This window comes from Somniosus microcephalus, unplaced genomic scaffold (assembly GCF_052327205.1).
Source record: "Somniosus microcephalus isolate GS21.2 unplaced genomic scaffold, FLI_Smic_1.0 scaffold517, whole genome shotgun sequence".
Lineage (NCBI taxonomy): Eukaryota > Metazoa > Chordata > Chondrichthyes > Squaliformes > Somniosidae > Somniosus > Somniosus microcephalus.
Window position 1 is genome coordinate 139,512 of NW_028225704.1, and position 10,489 is coordinate 150,000.

Sequence of the window (10,489 nt, forward strand, 5' to 3'; positions counted from 1 at the left end):
GAGGCAACTCATTAACTGAAATTTTGAACATCGACAACTGGTTAACCAAAAGCCAGAGCGACAAATGATTAACCAAGGAGGCAACTCATTAACTGAATTTCGAACATCGACAACTGGTTAACCAAAAGACACAGGGACAAATGAGTAACCAAAGGGCCAACTCATTAACTGAAATTTCAAAGAGGCAACTCATTAACTGAAATTTTGAACATCGACAACTGGTTAACCAAAAGCCAGAGCGACAAATGATTAACCAAGGAGGCAACTCATTAACTGAATTTCGAACATCGACAACTGGCTAACCAAATGTCAGAGCGACAAATGATTAACCAAGGAGGCAACTCATTAACTGAATTTCGAACATCGACAACTGGTTAACCAAGAGTCAGAGCGACAAATGATTAACCAAGGAGGCAACTCATTAACTGAATTTCGAACATCGACAACTGGGTAACCAAAAGACACAGGGACAAATGAGTAACCAAAGGGCCAACTCATTAACTGAAATTTCAAAGAGGCTACTCATTAACTGAAATTTGAACATCGACAACTGGTTAACCAAATGTCAGAGCGACAAATGAGTAACCAAGCAGGCAACTGATTAACTGAAAACTTGTCATTCACATTTGGGACGGAATTCACGATGGGAATGTATTCGGCCCCCTTACCGGGCCTTGGGGTGCTGCTTTCCCGCTTGTGGAACCGAGTTGGGGTCGTCAAATGGCCTGGTGCATTGTTTGAAACACTGGTTAATGAGTTGTCAAGGTCGGAAATCATAGAACATAAGAGCAGCTCATTAACTGAAATTTTGAACATCGACAACTGGTTAACCAAGAGTCAGAGCGACAAATGATTAACCAAGGAGGCAACTCAGTAACTGAATTTCGAACATCGACAACTGGTTAACCAAAAGACACAGGGACAAATGAGTAACCAAAGGGCCAACTCATTAACTGAAATTTCAAAGAGGCAACTCAATAACTGAAATTTTGAACATCGACAACTGGATAACCAAAAGCCAGAGCGACAAATGATTAACCAAGGAGGCAACTCATTAACTGAATTTCGAACATCGACAACTGGATAACCAAATGTCAGAGCGACAAATGATTAACCAAGGAGGCAACTCAGTAACTGAATTTCGAACATCGACAACTGGATAACCAAAAGCCAGAGCGACAAATGATTAACCAAGGAGGCAACTCATTAACTGAATTTCGAACATCGACAACTGGTTAACCAAGAGTCAGGGCGACAAATGATTAACCAAGGAGGCAACTCATTAACTGAATTTCGAACATCGACAACTGGGTAACCAAAAGACACAGGGACAAATGAGTAACCAAAGGGCCAACTCATTAACTGAAATTTCAAAGAGGCAACTCATTAACTGAAATTTTGAACATCGACAACTGGGTAACCAAATGTCAGAGCGACAAATGAGTAACCAAGCAGGCAACTGATTAACTGAAAACTTGTCATTCACATTTGGGACGGAATTCACGATGGGAATGTATTCGGCCCCCTTACCGGGCCTTGGGGTGCTGCTTTCCCGCTTGTGGAACCGAGTTGGGGTCGTCAAATGGCCTGGTGCATTGTTTGAAACACTGGTTAATGAGTTGTCAAGGTCGGAAATCATAGAACATAAGAGCAGCTCATTAACTGAAATTTTGAACATCGACAACTGGTTAACCAAGAGTCAGAGCGACAAATGATTAACCAAGGAGGCAACTCAGTAACTGAATTTCGAACATCGACAACTGGTTAACCAAAAGACACAGGGACAAATGAGTAACCAAAGGGCCAACTCAATAACTGAAATTTCAAAGAGGCAACTCAATAACTGAAATTTTGAACATCGACAACTGGATAACCAAAAGCCAGAGCGACAAATGATTAACCAAGGAGGCAACTCATTAACTGAATTTCGAACATCGACAACTGGATAACCAAATGTCAGAGCGACAAATGATTAACCAAGGAGGCAACTCAGTAACTGAATTTCGAACATCGACAACTGGATAACCAAAAGCCAGAGCGACAAATGATTAACCAAGGAGGCAACTCATTAACTGAATTTCGAACATCGACAACTGGTTAACCAAGAGTCAGGGCGACAAATGATTAACCAAGGAGGCAACTCATTAACTGAATTTCGAACATCGACAACTGGGTAACCAAAAGACACAGGGACAAATGAGTAACCAAAGGGCCAACTCATTAACTGAAATTTCAAAGAGGCAACTCATTAACTGAAATTTTGAACATCGACAACTGGTTAACCAAAAGCCAGAGCGACAAATGATTAACCAAGGAGGCAACTCAATAACTGAATTTCGAACATCGACAACTGATTAACCAAGAGTCAGAGCGACAAATGATTAACCAAGGAGGCAACTCATTAACTGAATTTCGAACATCGACAACTGGTTAACCAAGAGTCAGAGCGACAAATGATTAACCAAGGAGGCAACTCATTAACTGAATTTCGAACATCGACAACTGGTTAACCAAAAGACACAGGGACAAATGAGTAACCAAAGGGCCAACTTAGTAACTGAAATTTCAAAGAGGCAACTCATTAACTGAAATTTTGAACATCGACAACTGGTCAACCAAAAGCAAGAGCGACAAATGATTAACCAAGGAGGCAACTCATTAACTGAATTTCGAACATCGACAACTGGTTAACCAAATGTCAGAGCGACAAATGATTAACCAAGGAGGCAACTCATTAACTGAATTTCGAACATCGACAACTGGTTAACCAAGAGTCAGGGCGACAAATGATTAACCAAGGAGGCAACTCATTAACTGAATTTCGAACATCGACAACTGGGTAACCAAAAGACACAGGGACAAATGAGTAACCAAAGGGCCAACTCATTAACTGAAATTTCAAAGAGGCAACTCAATAACTGAAATTTTGAACATCGACAACTGGTTAACCAAATGTCAGAGCGACAAATGAGTAACCAAGCAGGCAACTGATTAACTGAAAACTTGTCATTCACATTTGGGACGGAATTCACGATGGGAATGTATTCGGCCCCCTTACCGGGCCTTGGGGTGCTGCTTTCCCGCTTGTGGAACCGAGTTGGGGTCGTCAAATGGCCTGGTGCATTGTTTGAAACACTGGTTAATGAGTTGTCAAGGTAGGAAATCATAGAACATAAGAGCAGCTCATTAACTGAAATTTTGAACATCGACAACTGGTTAACCAAAAGCCAGAGCGACAAATGAATAACCAAGGAGGCAACTTAGTAACTGAATTTCGAACATCGACAACTGGTTAACCAAAAGACACAGGGACAAATGAGTAACCAAAGGGCCAACTCATTAACTGAAATTTCAAAGAGGCAACTCATTAACTGAAATTTTGAACATCGACAACTGGTTAACCAAAAGCCAGAGCGACAAATGAGTAACCAAGGAGGCAACTCATTAACTGAATTTCGAACATCGACAACTGGTTAACCAAATGTCAGAGCGACAAATGATAAACCAAGAAGGCAACTCATTAACTGAATTTCGAACATCGACAACTGGTTAACCAAGAGTCAGGGCGACAAATGATTAACCAAGGAGGCAACTCATTAACTGAATTTCGAACATCGACAACTGGGTAACCAAAAGACACAGGGACAAATGAGTAACCAAAGGGCCAACTCATTAACTGAAATTTCAAAGAGGCTACTCATTAACTGAAATTTGAACATCGACAACTGGTTAACCAAATGTCAGAGCGACAAATGAGTAACCAAGCAGGCAACTGATTAACTGAAAACTTGTCATTCACATTAGGGACGGAATTCACGATGGGAATGTATTCGGCCCCCTTACCGGGCCTTGGGGTGCTGCTTTCCCGCTTGTGGAACCGAGTTGGGGTCGTCAAATGGCCTGGTGCATTGTTTGAAACACTGGTTAATGAGTTGTCAAGGTAGGAAATCATAGAACATAAGAGCAGCTCATTAACTGAAATTTTGAACATCGACAACTGGTTAACCAAAAGACACAGGGACAAATGATTAACCAAGGAGGCAACTCATTAACTGAATTTCGAACATCGACAACTGGTTAACCAAAAGACACAGGGACAAATGAGTAACCAAAGGGCCAACTTAGTAACTGAAATTTCAAAGAGGCAACTCATTAACTGAAATTTTGAACATCGACAACTGGTTAACCAAAAGCCAGAGCGACAAATGATTAACCAAGGAGGCAACTCATTAACTGAATTTCGAACATCGACAACTGGTTAACCAAATGTCAGAGCGACAAATGATTAACCAAGGAGGCAACTCATTAACTGAATTTCGAACATCGACAACTGGTTAACCAAGAGTCAGGGCGACAAATGATTAACCAAGGAGGCAACTCATTAACTGAATTTCGAACATCGACAACTGGGTAACCAAAAGACACAGGGACAAATGAGTAACCAAAGGGCCAACTCATTAACTGAAATTTCAAAGAGGCAACTCAATAACTGAAATTTTGAACATCGACAACTGGTTAACCAAATGTCAGAGCGACAAATGAGTAACCAAGCAGGCAACTGATTAACTGAAAACTTGTCATTCACATTTGGGACGGAATTCACGATGGGAATGTATTCGGCCCCCTTACCGGGCCTTGGGGTGCTGCTTTCCCGCTTGTGGAACCGAGTTGGGGTCGTCAAATGGCCTGGTGCATTGTTTGAAACACTGGTTAATGAGTTGTCAAGGTAGGAAATCATAGAACATAAGAGCAGCTCATTAACTGAAATTTTGAACATCGACAACTGGTTAACCAAAAGCCAGAGCGACAAATGATTAACCAAGGAGGCAACTCATTAACTGAATTTCGAACATCGACAACTGGGTAACCAAAAGACACAGGGACAAATGAGTAACCAAAGGGCCAACTCATTAACTGAAATTTCAAAGAGGCAACTCATTAACTGAAATTTTGAACATCGACAACTGGTTAACCAAAAGCCAGAGCGACAAATGATTAACCAAGGAGGCAACTCATTAACTGAATTTCGAACATCGAAAACTGGCTAACCAAATGTCAGAGCGACAAATGATTAACCAAGGAGGCAACTCATTAACTGAATTTCGAACATCGACAACTGGTTAACCAAGAGTCAGAGCGACAAATGATTAACCAAGGAGGCAACTCATTAACTGAATTTCGAACATCGACAACTGGGTAACCAAAAGACACAGGGACAAATGAGTAACCAAAGGGCCAACTCATTAACTGAAATTTCAAAGAGGCTACTCATTAACTGAAATTTGAACATCGACAACTGGTTAACCAAATGTCAGAGCGACAAATGAGTAACCAAGCAGGCAACTGATTAACTGAAAACTTGTCATTCACATTTGGGACGGAATTCACGATGGGAATGTATTCGGCCCCCTTACCGGGCCTTGGGGTGCTGCTTTCCCGCTTGTGGAACCGAGTTGGGGTCGTCAAATGGCCTGGTGCATTGTTTGAAACACTGGTTAATGAGTTGTCAAGGTAGGAAATCATAGAACATAAGAGCAGCTCATTAACTGAAATTTTGAACATCGACAACTGGTTAACCAAAAGACACAGGGACAAATGAGTAACCAAAGGGCCAACTCATTAACTGAAATTTCAAAGAGGCAACTCATTAACTGAAATTTTGAACATCGACAACTGGTTAACCAAAAGCCAGAGCGACAAATGAGTAACCAAGGAGGCAACTCATTAACTGAATTTCGAACATCGACAACTGGTTAACCAAATGTCAGAGCGACAAATGAAAAACCAAGGAGGCAACTCATTAACTGAATTTCGAACATCGACAACTGGTTAACCAAGAGTCAGGGCGACAAATGATTAACCAAGGAGGCAACTCATTAACTGAATTTCGAACATCGACAACTGGTTAACCAAAAGACACAGGGACAAATGAGTAACCAAAGGGCCAACTCATTAACTGAAATTTCAAAGAGGCAACTCAGTAACTGAATTTCGAACATCGACAACTGGTTAACCAAATGTCAGAGCGACAAATGATTAACCAAGCAGGCAACTGATTAACTGAAATTTTAAAATTGACAACTGTATAACCAAAAGTGGGAACTCATGCTTCGGACGGGCTTACATACGGCAGGCTGACGCCCGGCAGAGGCCCGGGCTTCGCCTCCCTTGCGTAAGCGACCGTCTCCGAATCGATTAAAGGCGTAAAATCGGAGTTCAGAGCGGGAAAATTTTTTCCCGAAAACGGCCGGAAAAAAAAAAATGTCTCCTTTTCCGCCGAGCAGGGTGGCATTCGAACGGGCACGGGAAGCCGCGTCTAACGGTGTAAAAACGGCTTGGCTCCGACGCGGGAGTGCGGAGATATGGCCGTTCAAAGTTGTACTGGAAGTCCGGAAGGAGAAAAATTTGACTGCCTGTAGCCGAAAAAAGTTCCAGCGGTCGGTCACAAAAGTCAAATCCGTCCCGCTGATTTGACACTTGTCATTTCTGGCAGGGGGGATTGGCGGGGTACCTGGAGAATGGTAGGAGGTGGTTTTTCGAGACTTTATCTGTTTTCCAGATTACTGTCTAGGGCCTCCAGGTCTGCAGAGACCGACCCGGGCTGCCGTCCAACCGACTTTTAACCCTTTTTGGGTGGAAATTTATTTCCATTTTTAACCAATTTTCGGGTTTTTGGTCGGGCTTAAAAACGGCAGCCTGACGCCCGGCAGAGGCCGGGGCTTCGGCTCCCTTGCGTAAGGGACCGTATACGAAACGATTAAAGCCGAAAAATCCGAGTTCAGAGCGGGAATTTTTTTTCCCGAAATCGGCCGAAAAATAAAAAAATTCTCCTTTTCCGCCGAGCAGGGCGGCATTCGAACGGGCACGGGAAGCCGCGTCTAACGGTGTAAAAACGGCTTGGCTCCGACGCGGGAGTGCGGAGATATGGCCGTTCAAAGTTGTACTGGAAGTCCGGAAGGAGAAAAATTTGACTGCCTGTAGCCGAAAAAAGTTCCAGCGGTCGGTCACAAAAGTCAAATCCGTCCCGCTGATTTGACACTTGTCATTTCTGGCAGGGGGGATTGGCGGGGTACCTGGAGAATGGTAGGAGGTGGTTTCTCGAGACTTTATCTGTTTTCCAGATTACTGTCTAGGGCCTCCAGGTCTGCAGAGACCGACCCGGGCTGCCGTCCAACCGACTTTTAACCCTTTTTGGGTGGAAATTTATTTCCATTTTTAACCAATTTTCGGGTTTTTGGTCGGGCTTAAAAAACGGCAGCCTGACGCCTGGCAGAGGCCGGGGCTTCGGCTCCCCTTGCGTAAGGGACCGTATTCGACCCGATTAAGCCCCGAAAATGGATCCAAATGTCGGCCGACCAAGTAAGCTTGCTGGGGAGAGAGACTAAGTGCCGGGCTGGGCACCTCATTAACCAGTGAAAAGTTTTGGCTGCTGGAGAGACTAAGTCCCAGCCTGGGCACATCATTAACCATAAATGAAAAAGGCGAGGCCGAGTCTGGTGCATGGCTAACTGATTAACCAAATTGGCAAGGCCCGGGCTGAAAGTGAATGAGCGACCCGTGGCCAGGGGGCTGGAATGCGGGAGAGAATCCAACCCCCAAAATATGGAAGTCCGATGAGAAAATATTCGGCCGCCTTTTGCGGGCCTCGGGTGTTGCTTCCCGGCCTGGGAAAGTGAGTTGCTCCCGGCAAATTGACATGTGCATTTTTTGATTTCGAGACATGATTAACCAAATCACGGAAGTCCGGTGAGAAAAGATTCGGCCGCTTCACGCCGGCCTCGGGTGATGCTTTCCGGCTTGGGAAAGTGAGTTGCTACCGCCAAATTGACATGTGTCATTTCTGGCAAGTGTCTCAGGACATAGTTTATGAGTTGCAGCTTGGGAAATCATTAACCTAGTCGGAAGTCCCGATGAAGAAAAAAAAAAGTGCCATTTGCGGCGATTTGGGTGCTCCTGGTCGGATAGAGGTGGCCGTTTGACCCGCTGATTTGACACTTGTCATTTCTGGCAGGGGGGGTTGGCGGGGTGCCCGGAGATTTTCGGGAACACGATTTTCAGAACAAAATTCACTCAGCGGGAGCACTTTGAAAATGCCCGAAAAGTGTTACTTTGCTAAAAGGCTCATTTTATCAATATAGAGACCTTTCAAAGAGTATTGGAAAGTCATATTAAAATGGTTTTGTGGCTTTTATGACTTAATGACAAAAAACTCTAAGTGTGAATCTGAAATCGTAGACAGACAGCAGAAACATATAAATAATTCCAGCGTCTAAGTTTCATTTGCTGTCTGTCACACAGGTGCCTCTGAACCGGTCAGGGCCTGTGACCCCACTGAGCTTGTGTTTTATGGCTTATGCACACGCAGTGTTTGCACCAAGTTCCCCTGTGTTGTGCGCTCAGTGGGCCCGTCCAAGACAGCAGAAACAAGACGTACATGCCAGCGTCTTTAAAGTTTCATTTGTTGTCTTGTCACACAGGTGCCTCTGAACGGGTCAGGGCCTGTGACCCCACTGAGTTGTTTACTGGGGCTAATGCACAAGCAGTGTTTTGTCAGATCCCACTGTGTTGTGCGCTCAGTGGGTCCGTCTAAAATGACAAGACAGCAGAAACATTCCAGCGAGTTCCATTTGTTGTCTTGTCACACAGGTGCCTCTGAACGGGTCAGGGCCTGTGAGCCCACTGAGTTGTTTACTGGGGCTAATGCACAAGCAGTGTTTTGTCAGATTCCACTGTGTTGTGCGCTCAGTGGGTCCGTCTAAAATGACAAGACAGCAGAAACATTCCAGCGAGTTTCATTTGTTGTCTTGTCACACAGGTGCCTCTGAACGGGTCAGGGCCTGTGACCCCACTGAGTTGTTTACTGGGGCTAACGCACAAGCAGTGTTTGTCAGAGAGTTCCACTGTGTTGTGCGCTCAGTGGGTCCGTCTAAAATGACAAGACAGCAGAAACATTCCAGCGAGTTCCATTTGTTGTCTTGTCACACAGGTGCCTCTGAGCGGGTCAGGGCCTGTGACCCCATTGAGCTTTGTGAGCAACGTATGCACACGCAGTGTTTGCAACGAGATTCCCCTGTGTCGTGCGCTCAGTGGGCCCGTACGACCGATTTGGTGACTCGCGTCCGTAGTGGGAGTCCCCGGGTCGGCCCAGTATAGAGAGAGGCTGGTGTTCAGGCTATTTCAGGGTTTCCTCTCGTTTCTGTCGCTGGTGACAAGACGGGCATGCACACGGCGAGTCAGAGAGAGGGTGTCGGCGCAGCTCCCGGTGTTTTCTTCCTTGGCCGCGCCCTTCTCTTTGTCCTTGAAACTCTTTCGCGTGAGTCCGAGACGTCCTGTGATTCTCAGTGGTCCTATTCAGGCAGCGGAGCGGGTGTCCGCGTCTTGTGCACGAAATCTTGTGTGCTCAGTGCGTCCCGTTCTGCTAGCTGAAGACGCTATTTCTCTGGCAAATTTCAGCAAAGAAACGCGCACGCAGACAGACACACGCACGCGTGGTGTAGGTTGTTGTTGTGTGAGTGGTTTTTCTTGCCTTGACGGTTACCGGTTGCAAACACAATTAAGTTGAACCCGGCACCAACCTCTCTGTGGTGGGGAGGCCATGTGCCCAGCAAGACAAAGCGATTGTTGGTGGTGGTGGTGGTGATGGTGGTGGTGGCTAATAAAGAAAGGTCGTATTTCGCTAGCTTTACCCCGAGCGTGTTCTCGCGACTTGGTTGGTCTTCCGTCCTGACGGTGGTTCCGCGCGCGTGCGCGAGCTCAGCCTGATGCAAAAACACCAAAAAACCCTTCTGTGCCTCACACAAAGTGGTGTGCTAATGGTCCGAGTTGTGTCGTTTGCATCGTATTGGACGGTCGGCCTGGTCGCGAGCCCGGCAAGGTGGGCTTTCGTTGTGTCGGCTTTTTTTGTACTGTTACACACGCACACACACCAGCAGGAGAGCTTCCCGGGGTTTGCTTCTTGCATCTGCCCGGAGCCATGGTCGGCCGCGTCCGGCGCCTCTTGCGCGGGCGAGAGGTTACATTCCAAACAAAAACTCGCCGAACTCGCACGAACAGGCAAAACAGTCGCACCGGTCCGGGATAGCAAACGAGTTTAGATCGGTCAGAGAGCCCGAGTTGGAGGAGTTGGGGTGGAATTTGAACGGTGCACCGAGAAGGTGATGTGTGTGTGTGCGCACGGCAGTTGGTTTCGGTCGGCTTGAGACAGGGACGGCCCTGGCACGCTTGGGTGGTTCTTCGATCAGCATGGACTTTTGCGGTTCAATGACAGGCACAGAAAAAAAGAGAAGATGGCGAGATGGGGAGGTGTCCTGGCTTGACTTTGATGCAACAAAAAGCCTGGCCCTCTTTGCTTTTCTAATTCTGCTGCCTACTGACGCCTCCGCCTCATGTCTTTGCTGTTCGTTGGCTTCCCCCTGTGTGACCTTGGCCTGCGGCCCTTCTTTCGACTTCCGTCTCTTCCAGTCTCGTGCATCATCTCTTACCTTGTGCC